The sequence below is a fragment of the Hordeum vulgare genome, chromosome 6H, assembly GCF_904849725.1.
Source record: "Hordeum vulgare subsp. vulgare chromosome 6H, MorexV3_pseudomolecules_assembly, whole genome shotgun sequence".
Lineage (NCBI taxonomy): Eukaryota > Viridiplantae > Streptophyta > Magnoliopsida > Poales > Poaceae > Hordeum > Hordeum vulgare.
Window position 1 is genome coordinate 263,508,120 of NC_058523.1, and position 27,759 is coordinate 263,535,878.

Below are 27,759 nucleotides of genomic sequence, written 5' to 3' on the forward strand. Positions count from 1 at the left end.
GTCGTAGCCCTCTCAACTTTTTAACACATGCTATGTGGGTGAAATGATGATAGCATGCCAACTTTCAACATTTTCATAGTTCATTTGCAGTGCTTTTCAATTTCAGGGTCAACTAGCTAAAAAAAAAATAAGTAAATGCACGAAGAATACCAAATGAAGTCAGAAATTGTTGAGATTTTGTGATGTGCCTTAGAATGGTGCATTTTGAACACACAAAAAGTATGGAGTTCAAATAAGTTCAAAAAAATGAAATCCCTTTGTAAGAGATGAGTTCTCGTTCGAAACCGTGATACTTCGAGAGAGATTGTCCGTTTTGTACACGAAGTGCATCCAGTTTTTGTTGTAGCCCTCTCAACTTTTTAACACATGCTATGTGTGTGAAATGATGAAAGCATGCCAACTTTCAACATTTTCATAGTTCATTTGTAGTGCTTTTCAATTTCAGGGTCAACTAGGTCAAAAAAAAAAAGTAAATGCACGCAGAATACCAAATGAAGTGAGAAATTGTTGAAATGTTGTGATGTGCCTTAGAATGGTGCTTTTTGAACACACAAAAAGTATGGAGTTCAAATAAGTTCAAAAAAATGAAATCCCTTTGTAAGAGATGAGTTCTCGTTCGAAACCCTGATACTCCGAGAGAGATTGTCTGTTTTGTACACGAAGTGCATCCAGTTTTTGTCGTAGCCCTCTCAACTTTTTAACACATGCTATGTGGGTGAAATGATGATAGCATGCCAACTTTCAACATTTTCAGAGTTCGTTTGTAGTGCTTTTCAATTTCAGGGTCAACTAGCTCAAAAAAAAAAGGTAAATGCACGAAGAATACCAAATGAAGTCAGAAATTGTTGAAATTTTGTGATGTGCCTTAGAATGGTGCATTTTGAACACACAAAAAGTATTGAGTTCAAATAAGTTCAAAAAAATGAAATCACTTTGTAACAGATGAGTTCTCGTTCGAAACCTTGATACTTCGAGAGAGATTGTCTGTTTTGTACATGAAGTGCATCCAGTTTTTGTCGTAGCCCTCTCAACTTTTTAACACATGCTATGTGGGTGAAATGATGAAAGCATGCCAACTTTCAACATTTTCATAGTTCATTTGTAGTGCTTTTCAATTTCAGGGTCAACTAGGTAAAAAAAAAAGGAAATGCACGCAGAAAACCAAATGAAGTGAGAAATTGTTGAAATGTTGTGATGTGCCTTAGAATGGTGCATTTTGAACACACAAAAAGTATGGAGTTCAAATAAGTTCAAAAAAATGAAATCCCTTTGTAAGAGATGAGTTCTCGTTCGAAACCCTGATACTTCGAGAGAGATTGTCTGTTTTGTACACGAAGTGCATCCAGTTTTTGTCGTAGCCCTCTCAACTTTTTAACACATGCTATGTGGGTGAAATGATGATAGCATGCCAACTTTCAACATTTTCAGAGTTCGTTTGTAGTGCTTTTCAATTTCAGGGTCAACTAGCTCAAAAAAAAAAGGTAAATGCACGAAGAATACCAAATGAAGTCAGAAATTGTTGAAATTTTGTGATGTGCCTTAGAATGGTGCATTTTGAACACACAAAAAGTATTGAGTTCAAATAAGTTCAAAAAAATGAAATCCCTTTGTAACAGATGAGTTCTCGTTCGAAACCGTGATACTTCGAGAGAGATTGTCTGTTTTGTACATGAAGTGCATCCAGTTTTTGTCGTAGCCCTCTCAACTTTTTAACACATGCTATGTGGGTGAAATGATGAAAGCATGCCAACTTTCAACATTTCCATAGTTCATTTGTAGTGCTTTTCAATTTCAGGGTCAACTAGGTCAAAAAAAAAGTAAATGCACGAAGAATACCAAATGAAGTCAGAAATTGTTGAAATGTTGTGATGTGCCTTAGAATGGTGCATTTTGAACACACAAAAAGTATGGATTTCAAATAAGTTCAAAAAAATGAAATCCCTTTGTAAGAGATGAGTTCTCGTTCGAAACCCTGATACTTCGAGAGAGATTGTCCGTTTTGTACACGAAGTGCATCCAGTTTTTGTCGTAGGCCTCTCAACTTTTTAACACATGCTATGTGGGTGAAATGATGTTAGCATGCCAACTTTCAACATTTTCACAGTTCATTTGTAGTGCTTTTAAATTTCAGGGTGAACTAGGTCAAAAAAAATAAGTAAATGCACGAAGAATACCAAATGAAGTCAGAAATTGTTGAAATGTTGTGATGTGCCTTAGAATGGTGCATTTTGAACACACAAAAAGTATGGAGTTCAAATAAGTTCAAAAAAATGAAATCCCTTTGTAAGAGATGAGTTCTCGTTCGAAACCGTGATACTTCGAGAGAGATTGTCCGTTTTGTACACGAAGTGCATCCAGTTTTTGCCGTAGCCCTCTCAACTTTTTAACACATGCTATGTGGGTGAAATGATAATAGCATGCCAACTTTCAACATTTTCATAGTTCATTTGCAGTGCTTTTCAATTTCAGGGTCAACTAGCTCAAAAAAAAAAAGTAAATGCACGAAGAATACCAAATGAAGTCAGAAATTGTTGAGATTTTGTGATGTGCCTTAGAATGGTGCATTTTGAACACACAAAAAGTATGGAGTTCAAATAAGTTCAAAAAAATGAAATCCCTTTGTAAGAGATGAGTTCTCGTTCGAAACCGTGATACTTCGAGAGAGATTGTCCGTTTTGTACACGAAGTGCATCCAGTTTTTGTCGTAGCCCTCTCAACTTTTTAACACATGCTATGTGGGTGAAATGATGAAAGCATGCCAACTTTCAACATTTTCATAGTTCATTTGTAGTGCTTTTCAATTTCAGGGTCAACTAGGTCAAAAAAAAAAGTAAATGCACGAAGAATACCAAATGAAGTCAGAAATTGTTGAAATGTTGTGATTTGCCTTAGAATGGTGCATTTTGAACACACAAAAAGAATGGAGTTCAAATAAGTTCAAAAAAATGAAATCCCTTTGTAAGAGATGAGTTCTCGTTCGAAACCCTGATACTTCGAGAGAGATTGTCTTTTTTGTACACGAAGTGCATCCAGTTTTTGTCGTAGCCCTCTCAACTTTTTAACACATGCTATGTGGGTGAAATGATGATAGCATGCCAACTTTCAACATTTTCAGAGTTCATTTGTAGTGCTTTTCAATTTCAGGGTCAACTAGCTCAAAAAAAAAGGTAAATGCACGAAGAATACCAAATGAAGTCAGAAATTGTTGAAATTTTGTGATGTGCTTTAGAATGGTGCATTTTGAACACACAAAAAGTATTGAGTTCAAATAAGTTCAAAAAAATGAAATCCCTTTGTAACAGATGAGTTCTCGTTCGAAACCTTGATACTTCGACAGAGATTGTCTGTTTTGTACATGAAGTGCATCCAGTTTTTGTCGTAGCCCTCTCAACTTTTTAACACATGCTATGTGGGTGAAATGATGAAAGCATGCCAACTTTCAACATTTTCATAGTTCATTTGTAGTGCTTTTCAATTTCAGGGTCAACTAGGTCAAAAAAAAAGTAAATGCACGAAGAATACCAAATGAAGTCAGAAATTGTTGAAATGTTGTGACGTGCCTTAGAATGGTGCATTTTGAACACACAAAAAGTATGGATTTCAAATAAGTTCAAAAAAATGAAATCCCTTTGTAAGAGATGAGTTCTCGTTCGAAACCCTGATACTTCGAGAGAGATTGTCCGTTTTGTACACGAAGTGCATCCAGTTTTTGTCGTAGGCCTCTCAACTTTTTAACACATGCTATGTGGGTGAAATGATGTTAGCATGCCAACTTTCAACATTTTCACAGTTCATTTGTAGTGCTTTTAAATTTCAGGGTGAACTAGGTAAAAAAAATAAGTAAATGCACGAAGAATACCAAATGAAGTCAGAAATTGTTGAAATGTTGTGATGTGCCTTAGAATGGTGCATTTTGAACACACAAAAAGTATGGAGTTCAAATAAGTTCAAAAAAATGAAATCCCTTTGTAAGAGATGAGTTCTCGTTCGAAACCGTGATACTTCGAGAGAGATTGTCCGTTTTGTACACGAAGTGCATCCAGTTTTTGCCGTAGCCCTCTCAACTTTTTAACACATGCTATGTGGGTGAAATGATGATAGCATGCCAACTTTCAACATTTTCAGAGTTCATTTGTAGTGCTTTTCAATTTCAGGGTCAACTAGCTCAAAAAAAAAAGTAAATGCACGAAGAATACCAAATGAAGTCAGAAATTGTTGAAATTTTGTGATGTGCCTTAGAATGGTGCATTTTGAACACACAAAAAGTATTGAGTTCAAATAAGTTCAAAAAAATGAAATCCCTTTGTAACAGATGAGTTCTCGTTCGAAACCTTGATACTTCGAGAGAGATTGTCTGTTTTGTACATGAAGTGCATCCAGTTTTTGTCGTAGCCCTCTCAACTTTTTAACACATGCTATGTGGGTGAAATGATGAAAGCATGCCAACTTTCAACATTTTCATAGTTCATTTGTAGTGCTTTTCAATTTCAGGGTCAACTAGGTCAAAAAAAAAGTAAATGCACGAAGAATACCAAATGAAGTCAGAAATTGTTGAAATGTTGTGATGTGCCTTAGAATGGTGCATTTTGAACACACAAAAAGTATGGATTTCAAATAAGTTCAAAAAAATGAAATCCCTTTGTAAGAGATGAGTTCTCGTTCGAAACCCTGATACTTCGAGAGAGATTGTCCGTTTTGTACACGAAGTGCATCCAGTTTTTGTCGTAGGCCTCTCAACTTTTTAACACATGCTATGTGGGTGAAATGATGTTAGCATGCCAACTTTCAACATTTTCACAGTTCATTTGTAGTGCTTTTAAATTTCAGGGTGAACTAGGTCAAAAAAAATAAGTAAATGCACGAAGAATACCAAATGAAGTCAGAAATTGTTGAAATGTTGTGATGTGCCTTAGAATGGTGCATTTTGAACACACAAAAAGTATGGAGTTCAAATAAGTTCAAAAAAATGAAATCCCTTTGTAAGAGATGAGTTCTCGTTCGAAACCGTGATACTTCGAGAGAGATTGTCCGTTTTGTACACGAAGTGCATCCAGTTTTTGCCGTAGCCCTCTCAACTTTTTAACACATGCTATGTGGGTGAAATGATGATAGCATGCCAACTTTCAACATTTTCATAGTTCATTTGCAGTGCTTTTCAATTTCAGGGTCAACTAGCTCAAAAAAAAAAGTAAATGCACGAAGAATACCAAATGAAGTCAGAAATTGTTGAGATTTTGTGATGTGGCTTAGAATGGTGCATTTTGAACACACAAAAAGTATGGAGTTCAAATAAGTTCAAAAAAATGAAATCGCTTTGTAAGAGATGAGTTCTCGTTCGAAACCGTGATACTTCGAGAGAGATTGTCCGTTTTGTACACGAAGTGCATCCAGTTTTTGTCGTAGCCCTCTCAACTTTTTAACACATGCTATGTGGGTGAAATGATGAAAGCATGCCAACTTTCAACATTTTCATAGTTCATTTGTAGTGCTTTTCAATTTCAGGGTCAACTAGGTCAAAAAAAAAAGTAAATGCACGAAGAATACCAAATGAAGTCAGAAATTGTTGAAATGTTGTGATTTGCCTTAGAATGGTGCATTTTGAACACACAAAAAGTATGGAGTTCAAATAAGTTCAAAAAAATGAAATCCCTTTGTAAGAGATGAGTTCTCGTTCGAAACCCTGATACTTCGAGAGAGATTGTCTTTTTTGTACACGAAGTGCATCCAGTTTTTGTCGTAGCCCTCTCAACTTTTTAACACATGCTATGTGGGTGAAATGATGATAGCATGCCAACTTTCAACATTTTCTGAGTTCATTTGTAGTGCTTTTCAATTTCAGGGTCAACTAGCTCAAAAAAAAAGGTAAATGCACGAAGAATACCAAATGAAGTCAGAAATTGTTGAAATTTTGTGATGTGCCTTAGAATGGTGCATTTTGAACACACAAAAAGTATTGAGTTCAAATAAGTTCAAAAAAATGAAATCCCTTTGTAACAGATGAGTTCTCGTTCGAAACCTTGATACTTCGAGAGAGATTGTCTGTTTTGTACATGAAGTGCATCCAGTTTTTGTCGTAGCCCTCTCAACTTTTTAACACATGCTATTTGGGTGAAATGATGAAAGCATGCCAACTTTCAACATTTTCATAGTTCATTTGTAGTGCTTTTCAATTTCAGGGTCAACTAGGTCAAAAAAAAGTAAATGCACGAAGAATACCAAATGAAGTCAGAAATTGTTGAAATGTTGTGACGTGCCTTAGAATGGTGCATTTTGAACACACAAAAAGTATGGATTTCAAATAAGTTCAAAAAAATGAAATCCCTTTGTAAGAGATGAGTTCTCGTTCGAAACCCTGATACTTCGAGAGAGATTGTCCGTTTTGTACACGAAGTGCATCCAGTTTTTGTCGTAGGCCTCTCAACTTTTTAACACATGCTATGTGGGTGAAATGATGTTAGCATGCCAACTTTCAACATTTTCACAGTTCATTTGTAGTGCTTTTAAATTTCAGGGTGAACTAGGTAAAAAAAATAAGTAAATGCACGAAGAATACCAAATGAAGTCAGAAATTGTTGAAATGTTGTGATGTGCCTTAGAATGGTGCATTTTGAACACACAAAAAGTATGGAGTTCAAATAAGTTCAAAAAAATGAAATCCCTTTGTAAGAGATGAGTTCTCGTTCGGAACCGTGATACTTCGAGAGAGATTGTCCGTTTTGTACACGAAGTGCATCCAGTTTTTGCCGTAGCCCTCTCAACTTTTTAACACATGCTATGTGGGTGAAATGATGATAGCATGCCAACTTTCAACATTTTCAGAGTTCATTTGTAGTGCTTTTCAATTTCAGGGTCAACTAGCTCAAAAGAAAAAGCAAATGCACGAAGAATACCAAATGAAGTCAGAAATTGTTGAAATTTTGTGATGTGCCTTAGAATGGTGCATTTTGAACACACAAAAAGTATGGAGTTCAAATATGTTCAAAAAAATGAAATCCCTTTGTAAGAGATGAGTTCTCGTTCGAAACCCTGATACTTCGAGAGAGATTGTCTTTTTTGTACACGAAGTGCATCCAGTTTTTGTCGTAGCCCTCTCAACTTTTTAACACATGCTATGTGGGTGAAATGATGATAGCATGCCAACTTTCAACATTTTCAGAGTTCATTTGTAGTGCTTTTCAATTTCAGGGTCAACTAGCTCAAAAAAAAAGGTAAATGCACGAAGAATACCAAATGAAGTCAGAAATTGTTGAAATTTTGTGATGTGCCTTAGAATGGTGCATTTTGAACACACAAAAAGTATGGAGTTCAAATAAGTTCAAAAAAAAATGAAATCCCTTTGTAAGAGATGAGTTCTCGTTCGAAACCTTGATACTTGGAGAGAGATTGTCCGTTTTCTACACGAAGTGCATATAGTTTTGGTCGTAGCCCTCTCAACTTTTTAACACATGCTATGTGGGTGAAATGATGATAGCATGCCAACTTTCAAAATTTTCGGAGTTCATTTGTAGTGCTTTTCAATTTCAGGGTCAACTAGCACAAAAAAAAGTAAATGCACGAAGAATACCAAATGAAGTCAGAAATTGTTGAAATTTTGTGATCTGCCTTAGAATGGTGCGTTTTGAACACACAAAAAGTATGGAGTTCAAATAAGTTAAAAAAAATGAAATCCCTTTGTAAGAGAGGAGTTCTCGTTCGAAACCCTAATACTTCGAGAGAGATTGTCCGTTTTGTACACGAAGTGCATCCAGTTTTTGTCGTAGCCCTCTCAACTTTTTAACACATGCTATGTGTGTGAAATGATGAAAGCATGCCAACTTTCAACATTTTCATAGTTCATTTGTAGTGCTTTTCAATTTCAGGGTCAACTAGGTCAAAAAAAAAGTAAATGCACGCAGAAAACCAAATGAAGTGAGAAATTGTTGAAATGTTGTTATGTGCCTTAGAATGGTGCATTTTGAACACACAAAAAGTATGGAGTTCAAATAAGTTCAAAAAAATGAAATCCCTTTGTAAGAGATGAGTTATCGTTCGAAACCCTGATACTTCGAGAGAGATTGTCTGTTTTGTACACGAAGTGCATCCAGTTTTTGTCGTAGCCCTCTCAACTTTTTAACACATGCTATGTGGGTGAAATGATGATAGCATGCCAACTTTCAACATTTTCAGAGTTCATTTGTAGTGCTTTTCAATTTCAGGGTCAACTAGCTCAAAAAAAAGGTAAATGCACGAAGAATACCAAATGAAGTCAGAAATTGTTGAAATTTTGTGATGTGCCTTAGAATGGTGCATTTTAAACACACAGAAAGTATTGAGTTCAAATAAGTTCAAAAAAATGAAATCCCTTTGTAACAGATGAGTTCTCGTTCGAAACCTTGATACTTCGAGAGAGATTGTCCGTTTTGTACATGAAGTGCATCCAGTTTTTGTCGTAGCCCTCTCAACTTTTTAACACATGCTATGTGGGTGAAATTATGAAAGCATGCCAACTTTCAACATTTTCATAGCTCATTTGTAGTGCTTTTCAATTTCAGGGTCAACTAGGTCAAAAAAAAAAGCAAATGCACGAAGAATACCAAATGAAGTCAGAAATTGTTGAAATGTTGTGATTTGGCTTAGAATGGTGCATTTTGAACACACACAAAGTATGGAGTTCAAATATGTTCAAAAAAATGAAATCCCTTTGTAAGAGATGAGTTCTCGTTCGAAACCCTGATACTTCGAGAGAGATTGTCTTTTTTGTACACGAAGTGCATCCAGTTTTTGTCGTAGCCCTCTCAACTTTTTAACACATGCTATGTGGGTGAAATGATGATAGCATGCCAACTTTCAACATTTTCAGAGTTCATTTGTAGTGCTTTTCAATTTCAGGGTCAACTAGCTCAAAAAAAAAGGTAAATGCACGAAGAATACCAAATGAAGTCAGAAATTGTTGAAATTTTGTGATGTGCCTTAGAATGGTGCATTTTGAACACACAAAAAGTATTGAGTTCAAATAAGTTCAAAAAAATGAAATCCCTTTGTAACAGATGAGTTCTCGTTCGAAACCTTGATACTTCGAGAGAGATTGTTTGTTTTGTACATGAAGTGCATCCAGTTTTTGTCGTAGCCCTCTCAACTTTTTAACACATGCGATGTGGGTGAAATGGTGAAAGCATGCCAACTTTCAACATTTTCATAGTTCATTTGTAGTGCTTTTCAATTTCAGGGTCAACTAGGTCAAAAAAAAAGTAAATGCACGAAAAATACCAAATGAAGTTAGAAATTGTTGAAATGTTGTGACGTGCCTTAGAAAGGTGCATTTTGAACACACAAAAAGTATGGATTTCAAATAAGTTCAAAAAAATGAAATCCCTTTGTAAGAGATGAGTTCTCGTTCGAAACCCTGATACTTCAAGAGAGATTGTCCGTTTTGTACACGAAATGCATCCAGTTTTTGTCGTAGGCCTCTCAACTTTTTAACACATGCTATGTGGGTGAAATGATGTTAGCATGCCAACTTTCAACATTTTCACAGTTCATTTGTAGTGCTTTTAAATTTCAGGGTGAACTAGGTCAAAAAAATAAGTAAATGCACGAAGAATACCAAATGAAGTCAGAAATTGTTGAAATGTTGTGATGTGCCTTAGAATGGTGCATTTTGAACACACAAAAAGTATGGAGTTCAAATAAGTTCAAAAAAATGAAATCCCTTTGTAAGAGATGAGTTCTCGTTCGAAACCGTGATACTTCGAGAGAGATTGTCCGTTTTGTACACGAAGTGCATCCAGTTTTTGCCGTAGCCCTCTCAACTTTTTAACACATGCTATGTGGGTGAAATGATGATAGCATGCCAACTTTCAACATTTTCAGAGTTCATTTGTAGTTCTTTTCAATTTCAGGGTCAACTAGCTCAAAAAAAAAGTAAATGCACGAAGAATACCAAATGAAGTCAGAAATTGTTGAAATTTTGTGATGTGCCTTAGAATGGTGCATTTTGAACACACAAAAAGTATGGAGTTCAAATAATTTCAAAAAAAATGAAATCCCTTTGTAAGAGATGAGTTCTCGTTCGAAACCTTGATACTTGGAGAGAGATTGTCCGTTTTGTACCCGAAGTGCATATAGTTTTGGTCGTAGCCCTCTCAACTTTTTAACACATGCTATGTGGGTGAAATGATGATAGCATGCCAACTTTCAAAATTTTCGGAGTTCATTTGTAGTGCTTTTCAATTTCAGGGTCAACTAGCTCAAAAAAAAGTAAATGCACGAAGAATACCAAATGAAGTCAGAAATTGTTGAAATTTTGTGATCTGCCTTAGAATGGTGCGTTTTGAACACACAAAAAGTATGGAGTTCAAATAAGTTAAAAAAATGAAATCCCTTTGTAAGAGAGGAGTTCTCGTTCGAAACCCTAATACTTCGAGAGAGATTGTCCGTTTTGTACACGAAGTGCATCCAGTTTTTGTCGTAGCCCTCTCAACTTTTTAACACATGCTATGTGTGTGAAATGATGAAAGCATGCCAACTTTCAACATTTTCATAGTTCATTTGTAGTGCTTTTCAATTTCAGGGTCAACTAGGTCAAAAAAAAAGTAAATGCACGCAGAATACCAAATGAAGTGAGAAATTGTTGAAATGTTGTGATGTGCCTTAGAATGGTGCATTTTGAACACACAAAAAGTATGGAGTTCAAATAAGTTCAAAAAAATGAAATCCCTTTGTAAGAGATGAGTTCTCGTTCGAAACCCTGATACTTCGAGAGAGATTGTCTGTTTTGTACACGAAGTGCATCCAGTTTTTGTCGTAGCCCTCTCAACTTTTTAACACATGCTATGTGGGTGAAATGATGATAGCATGCCAACTTTCAACATTTTCAGAGTTCATTTGTAGTGCTTTTCAATTTCAGGGTCAACTAGCTCAAAAAAAAGGTAAATGCACGAAGAATACCAAATGAAGTCAAAAATTGTTGAAATTTTGTGATGTGCCTTAGAATGGTGCATTTTGAACACACAAAAAGTATTGAGTTCAAATAAGTTCAAAAAAATGAAATCCCTTTGTAACAGATGAGTTCTCGTTCGAAACCTTGATACTTCGAGAGAGATTGTCCGTTTTGTACATGAAGTGCATCCAGTTTTTGTCGTAGCCCTCTCAACTTTTTAACACATGCTATGTGGGTGAAATTATGAAAGCATGCCAACTTTCAACATTTTCATAGTTCATTTGTAGTGCTTTTCAATTTCAGGGTCAACTAGGTCAAAAAAAAAGTAAATGCACGAAGAATACCAAATGAAGTCAGAAATTGTTGAAATGTTGTGATTTGCCTTAGAATGGTGCATTTTGAACACACAAAAAGTATGGAGTTCAAATAAGTTCAAAAAAATGAAATCCCTTTGTAAGAGATGAGTTCTCGTTCGAAACCCTGATACTTCGAGAGAGATTGTCTTTTTTGTACACGAAGTGCATCCAGTTTTTGTCGTAGCCCTCTCAACTTTTTAACACATGCTATGTGGGTGAAATTATGATAGCATGCCAACTTTCAACATTTTCAGAGTTCATTTGTAGTGCTTTTCAATTTCAGGGTCAACTAGCTCAAAAAAAAGGTAAATGCACGAAGAATACCAAATGAAGTCAGAAATTGTTGAAATTTTGTGATGTGCCTTAGAATGGTGCATTTTGAACACACAAAAAGTATTGAGTTCAAATAAGTTCAAAAAAATGAAATCCCTTTGTAACAGATGAGTTCTCGTTCGAAACCTTGATACTTCGAGAGAGATTGTCTGTTTTGTACATGAAGTGCACCCAGTTTTTGTCGTAGCCCTCTCAACTTTTTAACACATGCTATGTGGGTGAAATGATGAAAGCATGCCAACTTTCAACATTTTCATAGTTCATTTGTAGTGCTTTTCAATTTCAGGGTCAACTAGGTCAAAAAAAAAGTAAATGCACGAAGAATACCAAATGAAGTCAGAAATTGTTGAAATGTTGTGACGTGCCATAGAATGGTGCATTTTGAACACACAAAAAGTATGGATTTCAAATAAGTTCAAAAAAATGAAATCCCTTTGTAAGAGATGAGTTCTCGTTCGAAACCCTGATACTTCGAGAGAGATTGTCCGTTTTGTACACGAAGTGCATCCAGTTTTTGTCATAGGCCTCTCAACTTTTTAACACATGCTATGTGGGTGAAATGATGTTAGCATGCCAACTTTCAACATTTTCACAGTTCATTTGTAGTGCTTTTAAATTTCAGGGTGAACTAGGTAAAAAAAATAAGTAAATGCACGAAGAATACCAAATGAAGTCAGAAATTGTTGAAATGTTGTGATGTGCCTTAGAATGGTGCATTTTGAACACACAAAAAGTATGGAGTTCAAATAAGTTCAAAAAAATGAAATCCCTTTGTAAGAGATGAGTTCTTGTTCGAAACCGTGATACTTCGAGAGAGATTGTCCGTTTTGTACACGAAGTGCATCCAGTTTTTGCCGTAGCCCTCTCAACTTTTTAACACATGCTATGTGGGTGAAATGATGATAGCATGCCAACTTTCAACATTTTCAGAGTTCATTTGTAGTGCTTTTCAATTTCAGGGTCAACTAGCTCAAAAAAAAAAGTAAATGCACGAAGAATACCAAATGAAGTCAGAAATTGTTGAAATTTTGTGATGTGCCTTAGAATGGTGCATTTTGAACTCACAAAAAGTATGGAGTTCAAATAAGTTCAAAAAAAATGAAATCCCTTTGTAAGAGATGAGTTCTCGTTCGAAACCTTGATACTTGGAGAGAGATTGTCCGTTTTGTACACGAAGTGCATATAGTTTTGGTCGTAGCCCTCTCAACTTTTTAACACATGCTATGTGGGTGAAATGATGATAGCATGCCAACTTTCAAAATTTTCGGAGTTCATTTGTAGTGCTTTTCAATTTCAGGGTCAACTAGCTCAAAAAAAAGTAAATGCACGAAGAATACCAAATGAAGTCAGAAATTGTTGAAATTTTGTGATCTGCCTTAGAATGGTGCGTTTTGAACACACAAAAAGTATGGAGTTCAAATAAGTTAAAAAAAATGAAATCCCTTTGTAAGAGAGGAGTTCTCGTTCGAAACCCTAATACTTCGAGAGAGATTGTCCGTTTTGTACACGAAGTGCATCCAGTTTTTGTCGTAGCCCTCTCAACTTTTTAACACATGCTATGTGTGTGAAATGATGAAAGCATGCCAACTTTCAACATTTTCATAGTTCATTTGTAGTGCTTTTCAATTTCAGGGTCAACTAGGTCAAAAAAAAAAGTAAATGCACGCAGAAAACCAAATGAAGTGAGAAATTGTTGAAATGTTGTGATGTGCCTTAGAATGGTGCATTTTGAACACACAAAAAGTATGGAGTTCAAATAAGTTCAAAAAAATGAAATCCCTTTGTAAGAGATGAGTTCTCGTTCGAAACCCTGATACTTCGAGAGAGATTGTCTGTTTTGTACACGAAGTGCATCCAGTTTTTGTCGTAGCCCTCTCAACTTTTTAACACATGCTATGTGGGTGAAATGATGATAGCATGCCAACTTTCAACATTTTCGGAGTTCATTTGTAGTGCTTTTCAATTTCAGGGTCAACTAGCTCAAAAAAAAAAGGTAAATGCACGAAGAATACCAAATGAAGTCAGAAATTGTTGAAATTTTGTGATGTGCCTTAGAATGGTGCATTTTGAACACACAGAAAGTATTGAGTTCAAATAAGTTCAAAAAAATGAAATCCCTTTGTAACAGATGAGTTCTCGTTCGAAACCTTGATACTTCGAGAGAGATTGTTCGTTTTGTACATGAAGTGCATCCAATTTTTGTCGTAGCCCTCTCAACTTTTTAACACATGCTATGTGGGTGAAATTATGAAAGCATGCCAACTTTCAACATTTTCATAGTTCATTTGTAGTGCTTTTCAATTTCAGGGTCAACTAGGTCAAAAAAAAAGTAAATGCACGAAGAATACCAAATGAAGTCAGAAATTGTTGAAATGTTGTGATTTGCCTTAGAATGGTGCATTTTGAACACACAAAAAGTATGGAGTTCAAATAAGTTCAAAAAAATGAAATCCCTTTGTAAGAGATGAGTTCTCGTTCGAAACCCTGATACTTCGAGAGAGATTGTCTTTTTTGTACACGAAGTGCATCCAGTTTTTGTCGTAGCCCTCTCAACTTTTTAACACATGCTATTTGGGTGAAATGATGATAGCATGCCAACTTTCAACATTTTCAGAGTTCATTTGTAGTGCTTTTCAATTTCAGGGTCAACTAGCTCAAAAAAAAAGGTAAATGCACGAAGAATACCAAATGAAGTCAGAAATTGTTGAAATTTTGTGATGTGCCTTAGAATGGTGCATTTTGAACACACAAAAAGTATTGAGTTCAAATAAGTTCAAAAAAATGAAATCCCTTTGTAACAGATGAGTTCTCGTTCGAAACCTTGATACTTCGAGAGAGATTGTCTGTTTTGTACATGAAGTGCATCCAGTTTTTGTCGTAGCCCTCTCAACTTTTTAACACATGCGATGTGGGTGAAATGGTGAAAGCATGCCAACTTTCAACATTTTCATAGTTCATTTGTAGTGCTTTTCAATTTCAGGGTCAACTAGGTCAAAAAAAAAGTAAATGCACGAAGAATACCAAATGAAGTCAGAAATTGTTGAAATGTTGTGACGTGCCATAGAATGGTGCATTTTGAACACACAAAAAGTATGGATTTCAAATAAGTTCAAAAAAATGAAATCCCTTTGTAAGAGATGAGTTCTCGTTCGAAACCCTGATACTTCGAGAGAGATTGTCCGTTTTGTACACGAAGTGCATCCAGTTTTTGTCGTAGGCCTCTCAACTTTTTAACACATGCTATGTGGGTGAAATGATGTTAGCATGCCAACTTTCAACATTTTCACAGTTCATTTGTAGTGCTTTTAAATTTCAGGGTGAACTAGGTCAAAAAAAATAAGTAAATGCACGAAGAATACCAAATGAAGTCAGAAATTGTTGAAATGTTGTGATGTGCCTTAGAATGGTGCATTTTGAACACACAAAAAGTATGGAGTTCAAATAAGTTCAAAAAAATGAAATCCCTTTGTAAGAGATGAGTTCTCGTTCGAAACCGTGATACTTCGAGAGAGATTGTCCGTTTTGTACACGAAGTGCATCCAGTTTTTCCCGTAGCCCTCTCAACTTTTTAACACATGCTATGTGGGTGAAATGATGATAGCATGCCAACTTTCAACATTTTCAGAGTTCATTTGTAGTTCTTTTCAATTTCAGGGTCAACTAGCTCAAAAAAAAAAGTAAATGCACGAAGAATACCAAATGAAGTCAGAAATTGTTGAAATTTTGTGATGTGCCTTAGAATGGTGCATTTTGAACACACAAAAAGTATGGAGTTCAAATAAGTTCAAAAAAAATGAAATCCCTTTGTAAGAGATGAGTTCTCGTTCGAAACCTTGATACTTGGAGAGAGATTGTCCGTTTTGTACACGAAGTGCATATAGTTTTGGTCGTAGCCCTCTCAACTTTTTAACACATGCTATGTGGGTGAAATGATGATAGCATGCCAACTTTCAAAATTTTCGGAGTTCATTTGTAGTGCTTTTCAATTTCAGGGTCAACTAGCTCAAAAAAAAGTAAATGCACGAAGAATACCAAATGAAGTCAGAAATTGTTGAAATTTTGTGATCTGCCTTAGAATGGTGCGTTTTGAACACACAAAAAGTATGGAGTTCAAATAAGTTAAAAAAAATGAAATCCCTTTGTAAGAGAGGAGTTCACGTTCGAAACCCTAATACTTCGAGAGAGATTGTCCGTTTTGTACACGAAGTGCATCCAGTTTTTGTCGTAGCCCTCTCAACTTTTTAACACATGCTATGTGTGTGAAATGATGAAAGCATGCCAACTTTGTGATGTGCCTTAGAATGGTGCATTTTGAACACACAAAAAGTATGGAGTTCAAATAAGTTCAAAAAAAATGAAATCCCTTTGTAAGAGATGAGTTCTCGTTCGAAACCTTGATACTTGGAGAGAGATTGTCCGTTTTGTACACGAAGTGCATATAGTTTTGGTCGTAGCCCTCTCAACTTTTTAACACATGCTATGTGGGTGAAATGATGATAGCATGCCAACTTTCAAAATTTTCGGAGTTCATTTGTAGTGCTTTTCAATTTCAGGGTCAACTAGCTCAAAAAAAAGTAAATGCACGAAGAATACCAAATGAAGTCAGAAATTGTTGAAATTTTGTGATCTGCCTTAGAATGGTGCGTTTTGAACACACAAAAAGTATGGAGTTCAAATAAGTTAAAAAAAATGAAATCCCTTTGTAAGAGAGGAGTTCTCGTTCGAAACCCTAATACTTCGAGAGAGATTGTCCGTTTTGTACACGAAGTGCATCCAGTTTTTGTCGTAGCCCTCTCAACTTTTTAACACATGCTATGTGTGTGAAATGATGAAAGCATGCCAACTTTCAACATTTTCATAGTTCATTTGTAGTGCTTTCCAATTTCAGGGTCAACTAGGTCAAAAAAAAAAGTAAATGCACGCAGAATACCAAATGAAGTGAGAAATTGTTGAAATGTTGTGATGTGCCTTAGAATGGTGCATTTTGAACACACAAAAAGTATGGAGTTCAAATAAGTTCAAAAAAATGAAATCCCTTTGTAAGAGATGAGTTCTCGTTCGAAACCCTGATACTTCGAGAGAGATTGTCTGTTTTGTACACGAAGTGCATCCAGTTTTTGTCGTAGCCCTCTCAACTTTTTAACACATGCTATGTGGGTGAAATGATGATAGCATGCCAACTTTCAACATTTTCAGAGTTCATTTGTAGTGCTTTTCAATTTCAGGGTCAACTAGCTCAAAAAAAAGGTAAATGCACGAAGAATACCAAATGAAGTCAGAAATTGTTGAAATTTTGTGATGTGCCTTAGAATGGTGCATTTTGAACACACAAAAAGTATTGAGTTCAAATAAGTTCAAAAAAATGAAATCCCTTTGTAACAGATGAGTTCTCGTTCGAAACCTTGATACTTCGAGAGAGATTGTCTGTTTTGTACATGAAGTGCACCCAGTTTTTGTCGTAGCCCTCTCAACTTTTTAACACATGCTATGTGGGTGAAATGATGAAAGCATGCCAACTTTCAACATTTTCATAGTTCATTTGTAGTGCTTTTCAATTTTAGGGTCAACTAGGTCAAAAAAAAGTAAATGCACGAAGAATACCAAATGAAGTCAGAAATTGTTGAAATGTTGTGACGTGCCATAGAATGGTGCATTTTGAACACACAAAAAGTATGGATTTCAAATAATTTCAAAAAAATGAAATCCCTTTGTAAGAGATGAGTTCTCGTTCGAAACCCTGATACTTCGAGAGAGATTGTCCGTTTTGTACACGAAGTGCATCCAGTTTTTGTCGTAGGTCTCTCAACTTTTTAACACATGCTATGTGGGTGAAATGATGTTAGCATGCCAACTTTCAAAATTTTCGGAGTTCATTTGTAGTGCTTTTCAATTTCAGGGTCAACTAGCTCAAAAAAAAAAGGTATATGCACGAAGAATACCAAATGAAGTCAGAAATTGTTGAAATTTTGTGATGTGCCTTAGAATGGTGCATTTTGAACACACAAAAAGTATTGAGTTCAAATAAGTTAAAAAAAATGAAATCCCTTTGTAACAGATGACTTCTCGTTCGAAACCTTGATACTTCGAGAGAGATTGTCCGTTTTGTACATGAAGTGCATCCAGTTTTTGTCGTAGCCCTCTCAACTTTTTAACACATGCTATGTGGGTGAAATTATGAAAGCATGCCAACTTTGTGATGTGCCTTAGAATGGTGCATTTTGAACACACAAAAAGTATGGAGTTCAAATAAGTTCAAAAAAAATGAAATCCCTTTGTAAGAGATGAGTTCTCGTTCGAAACCTTGATACTTGGAGAGAGATTGTCCGTTTTGTACACGAAGTGCATATAGTTTTGGTCGTAGCCCTCTCAACTTTTTAACACATGCTATGTGGGTGAAATGATGATAGCATGCCAACTTTCAAAATTTTCGGAGTTCATTTGTAGTGCTTTTCAATTTCAGGGTCAACTAGCTCAAAAAAAAGTAAATGCACGAAGAATACCAAATGAAGTCAGAAATTGTTGAAATTTTGTGATCTGCCTTAGAATGGTGCGTTTTGAACACACAAAAAGTATGGAGTTCAAATAAGTTAAAAAAAATGAAATCCCTTTGTAAGAGAGGAGTTCTCGTTCGAAACCCTAATACTTCGAGAGAGATTGTCCGTTTTGTACACGAAGTGCATCCAGTTTTTGTCGTAGCCCTCTCAACTTTTTAACACATGCTATGTGTGTGAAATGATGAAAGCATGCCAACTTTCAACATTTTCATAGTTCATTTGTAGTGCTTTCCAATTTCAGGGTCAACTAGGTCAAAAAAAAAAGTAAATGCACGCAGAATACCAAATGAAGTGAGAAATTGTTGAAATGTTGTGATGTGCCTTAGAATGGTGCATTTTGAACACACAAAAAGTATGGAGTTCAAATAAGTTCAAAAAAATGAAATCCCTTTGTAAGAGATGAGTTCTCGTTCGAAACCCTGATACTTCGAGAGAGATTGTCTGTTTTGTACACGAAGTGCATCCAGTTTTTGTCGTAGCCCTCTCAACTTTTTAACACATGCTATGTGGGTGAAATGATGATAGCATGCCAACTTTCAACATTTTCAGAGTTCATTTGTAGTGCTTTTCAATTTCAGGGTCAACTAGCTCAAAAAAAAGGTAAATGCACGAAGAATACCAAATGAAGTCAGAAATTGTTGAAATTTTGTGATGTGCCTTAGAATGGTGCATTTTGAACACACAAAAAGTATTGAGTTCAAATAAGTTCAAAAAAATGAAATCCCTTTGTAACAGATGAGTTCTCGTTCGAAACCTTGATACTTCGAGAGAGATTGTCTGTTTTGTACATGAAGTGCACCCAGTTTTTGTCGTAGCCCTCTCAACTTTTTAACACATGCTATGTGGGTGAAATGATGAAAGCATGCCAACTTTCAACATTTTCATAGTTCATTTGTAGTGCTTTTCAATTTTAGGGTCAACTAGGTCAAAAAAAAGTAAATGCACGAAGAATACCAAATGAAGTCAGAAATTGTTGAAATGTTGTGACGTGCCATAGAATGGTGCATTTTGAACACACAAAAAGTATGGATTTCAAATAATTTCAAAAAAATGAAATCCCTTTGTAAGAGATAAGTTCTCGTTCGAAACCCTGATACTTCGAGAGAGATTGTCCGTTTTGTACACGAAGTGCATCCAGTTTTTGTCGTAGGTCTCTCAACTTTTTAACACATGCTATGTGGGTGAAATGATGTTAGCATGCCAACTTTCAACATTTTCACAGTTCATTTGTAGTGCTTTTCAATTTCAGGGTCAACTAGCTCAAAAAAAAAGGTAAATGCACGAAGAATACCAAATGAAGTCAGAAATTGTTGAAATTTTGTGATGTGCCTTAGAATGGTGCATTTTGAACACACAAAAAGTATTGAGTTCAAATAAGTTCAAAAAAATGAAATCCCTTTGTAACAGATGACTTCTCGTTCGAAACCTTGATACTTCGAGAGAGATTGTCCGTTTTGTACATGAAGTGCATCCAGTTTTTGTCGTAGCCCTCTCAACTTTTTAACACATGCTATGTGGGTGAAATTATGAAAGCATGCCAACTTTCAACATTTTCATAGTTCATTTGTAGTTCTTTTCAATTTCAGGGTCAACTAGGTCAAAAAAAAAGTAAATGCACGAAGAATACCAAATGAAGTCAGAAATTGTTGAAATGTTGTGATGTGCCTTAGAATGGTGCATTTTGAACACACAAAAAGTATGGATTTCAAATAAGTTCAAAAAAATGAAATCCCTTTGTAAGAGATGAGTTCTTGTTCGAAACCCTGATACTTCGAGAGAGATTGTCCGTTTTGTACACGAAGTGCATCCAGTTTTTGTCGTAGCCCTCTCAACTTTTTAACACATGCTATGTGGGTGAAATGATGTTAGCATGCCAACTTTCAACATTTTCAGAGTTCATTTGTAGTGCTTTTCAATATCAGGGTCAACTAGCTCAAAAAAAAAAGGTAAAGGCACGAAGAATACCAAATGAAGTCAGAAATTGTTGAAATTTTGTGATGTGCCTTAGAATGGTGCATTTTGAACACACAAAAAGTACTGAGTTCAAATAAGTTCAAAAAAATGAAATCCCTTTGTAACAGATGACTTCTCGTTCGAAACCTTGATACTTCGAGAGAGATTGTCCGTTTTGTACATGAAGTGCATCCAGTTTTTGTCGTAGCCCTCTCAACTTTTTAACACATGCTATGTGTGTGAAATTATGAAAGCATGCCAACATTCAACATTTTCATAGTTCATTTGTAGTGCTTTTCAATTTCAGGGTCAACTAGGTCAAAAAAAAAGTAAATGCACGAAGAATACCAAATGAAGTAAGAAATTGTTGAAATGTTGTGATTTGCCTTAGAATGGTGCATTTTGAACACACAAAAAGTATGGAGTTCAAATAAGTTCAAAAAAATGAAATCCCTTTGTAAGAGATGAGTTCTCGTTCGAAACCCTGATACTTCGAGAGAGATTGTCTGTTTTGTACACGAAGTGCATCCAGTTTTTGTCGTAGCCCTCTCAACTTTTTAACACATGCTATGTGGGTGAAATGATGATAGCATGCCAACTTTCAACATTTTCAGAGTTCATTTGTAGTGCTTTTCAATTTCAGGGTCAAGTAGCTCAAAAAAAAGGTAAATGCACGAAGAATACCAAATGAAGTCAGAAATTGTTGAAATTTTGTGATGTGCCTTAGAATGGTGCATTTTGAACACACAAAAAGTATTGAGTTCAAATAAGTTCAAAAAAATGAAATCCCTTTGTAACAGATGAGTTCTCGTTCGAAACCTTGATACTTCGAGAGAGATTGTCTGTTTTGTACATGAAGTGCACCCAGTTTTTGTCGTAGCCCTCTCAACTTTTTAACACATGCTATGTGGGTGAAATGATGAAAGCATGCCAACTTTCAACATTTTCATAGTTCATTTGTAGTGCTTTTCAATTTCAGGGTCAACTAGGTCAAAAAAAAGTAAATGCACGAAGAATACCAAATGAAGTCAGAAATTGTTGAAATGTTGTGACGTGCCATAGAATGGTGCATTTTGAACACACAAAAAGTATGGATTTCAAATAAGTTCAAAAAAATGAAATCCCTTTGTAAGAGATGAGTTCTCGTTCGAAACCCTGATACTTCGAGAGAGATTGTCCGTTTTGTACACGAAGTGCATCCAGTTTTTGTCGTAGGCCTCTCAACTTTTTAACACATGCTATGTGGGTGAAATGATGTTAGCATGCCAACTTTCAACATTTTCACAGTTCATTTGTAGTGCTTTTAAATTTCAGGGTGAACTAGGTCAAAAAAAATAAGTAAATGCACGAAGAATACCAAATGAAGTCAGAAATTGTTGAAATGTTGTGATGTGCCTTAGAATGGTGCATTTTGAACACACAAAAAGTATGGAGTTCAAATAAGTTCAAAAAAATGAAATCCCTTTGTAAGAGATGAGTTCTCGTTCGAAACCGTGATACTTCGAGAGAGATTGTCCGTTTTGTACACGAAGTGCATCCAGTTTTTGTCGTAGCCCTCTCAACTTTTTAACACATGCTATGTGGGTGAAATGATGATAGCATGCCAACTTTCAACATTTTCAGAGTTCATTTGTAGTTCTTTTCAATTTCAGGGTCAACTAGCTCAAAAAAAAAAGTAAATGCACGAAGAATACCAAATGAAGTCAGAAATTGTTGAAATTTTGTGATGTGCCTTAGAATGGTGCATTTTGAACACACAAAAAGTATGGAGTTCAAATAAGTTCAAAAAAAATGAAATCCCTTTGTAAGAGATGAGTTCTCGTTCGAAACCTTGATACTTGGAGAGAGATTGTCCGTTTTGTACACGAAGTGCATATAGTTTTGGTCGTAGCCCTCTCAACTTTTTAACACATGCTATGTGGGTGAAATGATGATAGCATGCCAACTTTCAAAATTTTCGGAGTTCATTTGTAGTGCTTTTCAATTTCAGGGTCAACTAGCTCAAAAAAAAGTAAATGCACGAAGAATACCAAATGAAGTCAGAAATTGTTGAAATTTTGTGATCTGCCTTAGAATGGTGCGTTTTGAACACACAAAAAGTATGGAGTTCAAATAAGTTAAAAAAAATGAAATCCCTTTGTAAGAGAGGAGTTCTCGTTCGAAACCCTAATACTTCGAGAGAGATTGTCCGTTTTGTACACGAAGTGCATCCAGTTTTTGTCGTAGCCCTCTCAACTTTTTAACACATGCTATGTGTGTGAAATGATGAAAGCATGCCAACTTTCAACATTTTCATAGTTCATTTGTAGTGCTTTCCAATTTCAGGGTCAACTAGGTCAAAAAAAAAAGTAAATGCACGCAGAATACCAAATGAAGTGAGAAATTGTTGAAATGTTGTGATGTGCCTTAGAATGGTGCATTTTGAACACACAAAAAGTATGGAGTTCAAATAAGTTCAAAAAAATGAAATCCCTTTGTAAGAGATGAGTTCTCGTTCGAAACCCTGATACTTCGAGAGAGATTGTCTGTTTTGTACACGAAGTGCATCCAGTTTTTGTCGTAGCCCTCTCAACTTTTTAACACATGCTATGTGGGTGAAATGATGATAGCATGCCAACTTTCAACATTTTCAGAGTTCATTTGTAGTGCTTTTCAATTTCAGGGTCAACTAGCTCAAAAAAAAGGTAAATGCACGAAGAATACCAAATGAAGTCAGAAATTGTTGAAATTTTGTGATGTGCCTTAGAATGGTGCATTTTGAACACACAAAAAGTATTGAGTTCAAATAAGTTCAAAAAATGAAATCCCTTTGTAACAGATGAGTTCTCGTTCGAAACCTTGATACTTCGAGAGAGATTGTCTGTTTTGTACATGAAGTGCACCCAGTTTTTGTCGTAGCCCTCTCAACTTTTTAACACATGCTATGTGGGTGAAATGATGAAAGCATGCCAACTTTCAACATTTTCATAGTTCATTTGTAGTGCTTTTCAATTTCAGGGTCAACTAGGTCAAAAAAAAAGTAAATGCACGAAGAATACCAAATGAAGTCAGAAATTGTTGAAATGTTGTGACGTGCCATAGAATGGTGCATTTTGAACACACAAAAAGTATGGATTTCAAATAAGTTCAAAAAAATGAAATCCCTTTGTAAGAGATGAGTTCTCGTTCGAAACCCTGATACTTCGAGAGAGATTGTCCGTTTTGTACACGAAGTGCATCCAGTTTTTGTCGTAGGTCTCTCAACTTTTTAACACATGCTATGTGGGTGAAATGATGTTAGCATGCCAACTTTCAACATTTTCACAGTTCATTTGTAGTGCTTTTCAATTTCAGGGTCAACTAGCTCAAAAAAAAAAGGTAAATGCACGAAGAATACCAAATGAAGTCAGAAATTGTTGAAATTTTGTGATGTGCCTTAGAATGGTGCATTTTGAACACACAAAAAGTATTGAGTTCAAATAAGTTCAAAAAAATGAAATCCCTTTGTAACAGATGACTTCTCGTTCGAAACCTTGATACTTCGAGAGAGATTGTCCGTTTTGTACATGAAGTGCATCCAGTTTTTGTCGTAGCCCTCTCAACTTTTTAACACATGCTATGTGGGTGAAATTATGAAAGCATGCCAACTTTCAACATTTTCATAGTTCATTTGTAGTGCTTTTCAATTTCAGGGTCAACTAGGTCAAAAAAAAAGTAAATGCACGAAGAATACCAAATGAAGTCAGAAATTGTTGAAATGTTGTGATGTGCCTTAGAATGGTGCATTTTGAACACACAAAAAGTATGGATTTCAAATAAGTTCAAAAAAATGAAATCCCTTTGTAAGAGATGAGTTCTTGTTCGAAACCCTGATACTTCGAGAGAGATTGTCCGTTTTGTACACGAAGTGCATCCAGTTTTTGTCGTAGCCCTCTCAACTTTTTAACACATGCTATGTGGGTGAAATGATGATAGCATGCCAACTTTCAACATTTTCAGAGTTCATTTGTAGTGCTTTTCAATTTCAGGGTCAACTAGCTCAAAAAAAAGGTAAATGCACGAAGAATACCAAATGAAGTCAGAAATTGTTGAAATTTTGTGATGTGCCTTAGAATGGTGCATTTTGAACACACAAAAAGTATTGAGTTCAAATAAGTTCAAAAAATGAAATCCCTTTGTAACAGATGAGTTCTCGTTCGAAACCTTGATACTTCGAGAGAGATTGTCTGTTTTGTACATGAAGTGCACCCAGTTTTTGTCGTAGCCCTCTCAACTTTTTAACACATGCTATGTGGGTGAAATGATGAAAGCATGCCAACTTTCAACATTTTCATAGTTCATTTGTAGTGCTTTTCAATTTCAGGGTCAACTAGGTCAAAAAAAAAGTAAATGCACGAAGAATACCAAATGAAGTCAGAAATTGTTGAAATGTTGTGACGTGCCATAGAATGGTGCATTTTGAACACACAAAAAGTATGGATTTCAAATAAGTTCAAAAAAATGAAATCCCTTTGTAAGAGATGAGTTCTCGTTCGAAACCCTGATACTTCGAGAGAGATTGTCCGTTTTGTACACGAAGTGCATCCAGTTTTTGTCGTAGGTCTCTCAACTTTTTAACACATGCTATGTGGGTGAAATGATGTTAGCATGCCAACTTTCAACATTTTCACAGTTCATTTGTAGTGCTTTTCAATTTCAGGGTCAACTAGCTCAAAAAAAAAAGGTAAATGCACGAAGAATACCAAATGAAGTCAGAAATTGTTGAAATTTTGTGATGTGCCTTAGAATGGTGCATTTTGAACACACAAAAAGTATTGAGTTCAAATAAGTTCAAAAAAATGAAATCCCTTTGTAACAGATGACTTCTCGTTCGAAACCTTGATACTTCGAGAGAGATTGTCCGTTTTGTACATGAAGTGCATCCAGTTTTTGTCGTAGCCCTCTCAACTTTTTAACACATGCTATGTGGGTGAAATTATGAAAGCATGCCAACTTTCAACATTTTCATAGTTCATTTGTAGTGCTTTTCAATTTCAGGGTCAACTAGGTCAAAAAAAAAGTAAATGCACGAAGAATACCAAATGAAGTCAGAAATTGTTGAAATGTTGTGATGTGCCTTAGAATGGTGCATTTTGAACACACAAAAAGTATGGATTTCAAATAAGTTCAAAAAAATGAAATCCCTTTGTAAGAGATGAGTTCTTGTTCGAAACCCTGATACTTCGAGAGAGATTGTCCGTTTTGTACACGAAGTGCATCCAGTTTTTGTCGTAGCCCTCTCAACTTTTTAACACATGCTATGTGGGTGAAATGATGTTAGCATGCCAACTTTCAACATTTTCAGAGTTCATTTGTAGTGCTTTTCAATTTCAGGGTCAACTAGCTCAAAAAAAAATAAGTAAATGCACGAATAATACCAAATGAAGTCAAAAATTGTTGAAATTTTGTGATGTGCCTTAGAATGGTGCATTTTGAACACACAAAAATTATGGAGTTCAAATAAGTTCTCAAATATGCAAAAAGAATTTTTAATAAACATAGTTTTTAATTGAAAATAACAAAATAGATAATAGTTTGGATAGTAAAAATAATTACTTTTGAAAATAGAAAATAGGTTTGCATTATTTATTCAATTTCAAACACTTTTCATTATCATAGTTTTGTCAAATTCTCAAATATGCAAAAAGAGTTTTTAATAAACATAGTTTTTAATTGAAAATAACAAAATAGATGATAGTTTGGATAGTCAAAATTATTAATTATGAAAATAGAAAATAGTTTTGCATTATTTATTCAATTTCAAACACTTTTCATTATCCTAGTTTTGTCAAATTCTAAAATATGCAAAAAGAATTTTTAATAAACATAGTTTCTAATTGAAAATAACAAAATAGATAATAGTTTGGATAGTCAAAATTATTAATTATGAAAATAGAAAATAGTTTTGCATTATTTATTCAATTTCAAACACTTTTCATTATCATAGTTTTGTCAAATTCTCAAATATGCAAAAAGAATTTTTAATAAACATAGTTTTTAATTGAAAATAACAAAATCGATAATAGTTTGGATAGTCAAAATTATTAATAATGAAAATAGAAAATAGTTTTGCATTATTTATTCAATTTCAAACACTTTTCATTATCATAGTTTTGACAAATTCTCAAATATAAAAAAAGAATTTTTAATAAACATAGTTTTTAATTGAAAATAACAAAATAGATAATAGTTTGGATAGTCAAAATTATTAATTATGAAAACAGAAAAAAAATTGAAACTATATTCGAAATCATAGAGAAAATTCAATCTAAATTCTCATTTGAATTTAGATTGAATTTTCTCTATAATTTCAAATATAGTTTCAATTTTTAGTGAGTTTTGGCCCGTAAGCCTGCTTTAGAGAGGAGCTCGATGGAGAAGCTGCGATGGGGCTTATAAACAAGTGTTAGTCCCCCTCGCTGGGCGAGGTGGGACTAAACTTATCGTGCAGCCTAGGAGGGGCTTTAGTCCCGGGTGGTGCCACGCCCCGGGACTAAATACCCCCTTTAGTCCCGGGTGGAGCCACGCACCGGGACTAAAGGCCCCTGCTTCTCGCCTTTTGGTCTGCCGAAAAAGGGCCTTTAGTCCCGGGTCGTGGCTCCAACCGAGACTAAAGGGGGTCTTTAGTCCCAGATCGAGCCCCGAACCGGGACTAAAGATCCACCTATATTAGCGGGAGTTCGAAAATTTCGAACCCAAATCGTCCATTTCTCTTCTTCTTCCTCTCGTTCTCCTACCCGCGCGGCACATCGACGAACTCGACGACGCCGTCAGGCTGCCCGCCATCCTGCTCGTCGCCGCCTGCCGTCCTCCTCGCCGTCACGCCGTCCTCCTCGCTGCCGCGCCGTCCTCCTCGCCGCCGGGCCGTCCTCCTCGCCGTCGCGCCGTCCTCCTCGCCGTCGTGCCGTCCTCCTCACCGCGCGCCGTCGACACCTCCGGCCGGTAAGCCCCCGCCCCCTCCTCCCCAACACTCCGGCCAGTAGAAGAAAAGAAGAAAAAGGAGAAGAAAAGAAGAAAAAGGAGAAGAAAGGAAGAAAAAGGGAAGAAAAGAAGAAAAAGATTTTTTTTGTCATTTAATTCCTATTGTTATTAGGTTTGTGCTAGATTATTAGGGTTAGTATATTTAGAATTAGGAAAAAGGAAAATAAGAAGAGGAGGAGAAGAAAAGAAGAAAAAGGAGAATAAGAACAGGAGGAGAGGAGAAGAAGAGGAAAAATAGAAGAAGAGGAGAAGTAGAAGAAGAGAAAAATTAGAAGAGGAGGAGAGGAGAAGTAGAAGAAGAGAAGAGGAGAAGTAGTAGAAGAAGAGGAAAAGTAGAAGTAGAAGAAGAAGTAGAAGAAGAGAAGAAATAGAAGAACAGGAAATATTAGTTTAGGGTTACAAGAAGAAGAAATATTGTATAGTGTATATGCTTAAGTGTTAATAGTGTTTCTTAGATTATTGCTTAATTTTGCTATTGTATATGCTTAAGTGTTAATAGTTTAATTTTGCTATTGTATATGCTTAAGTGCTAATAGTTTATTTTTAGCAAGAAAATTAATAGAACTAATTTATTTTTTTAGTTCATTTTACGATGCCTATCCCGCATCCTCGTCGTCGACTCGGCGGAGGACACCTGCTTGATCAG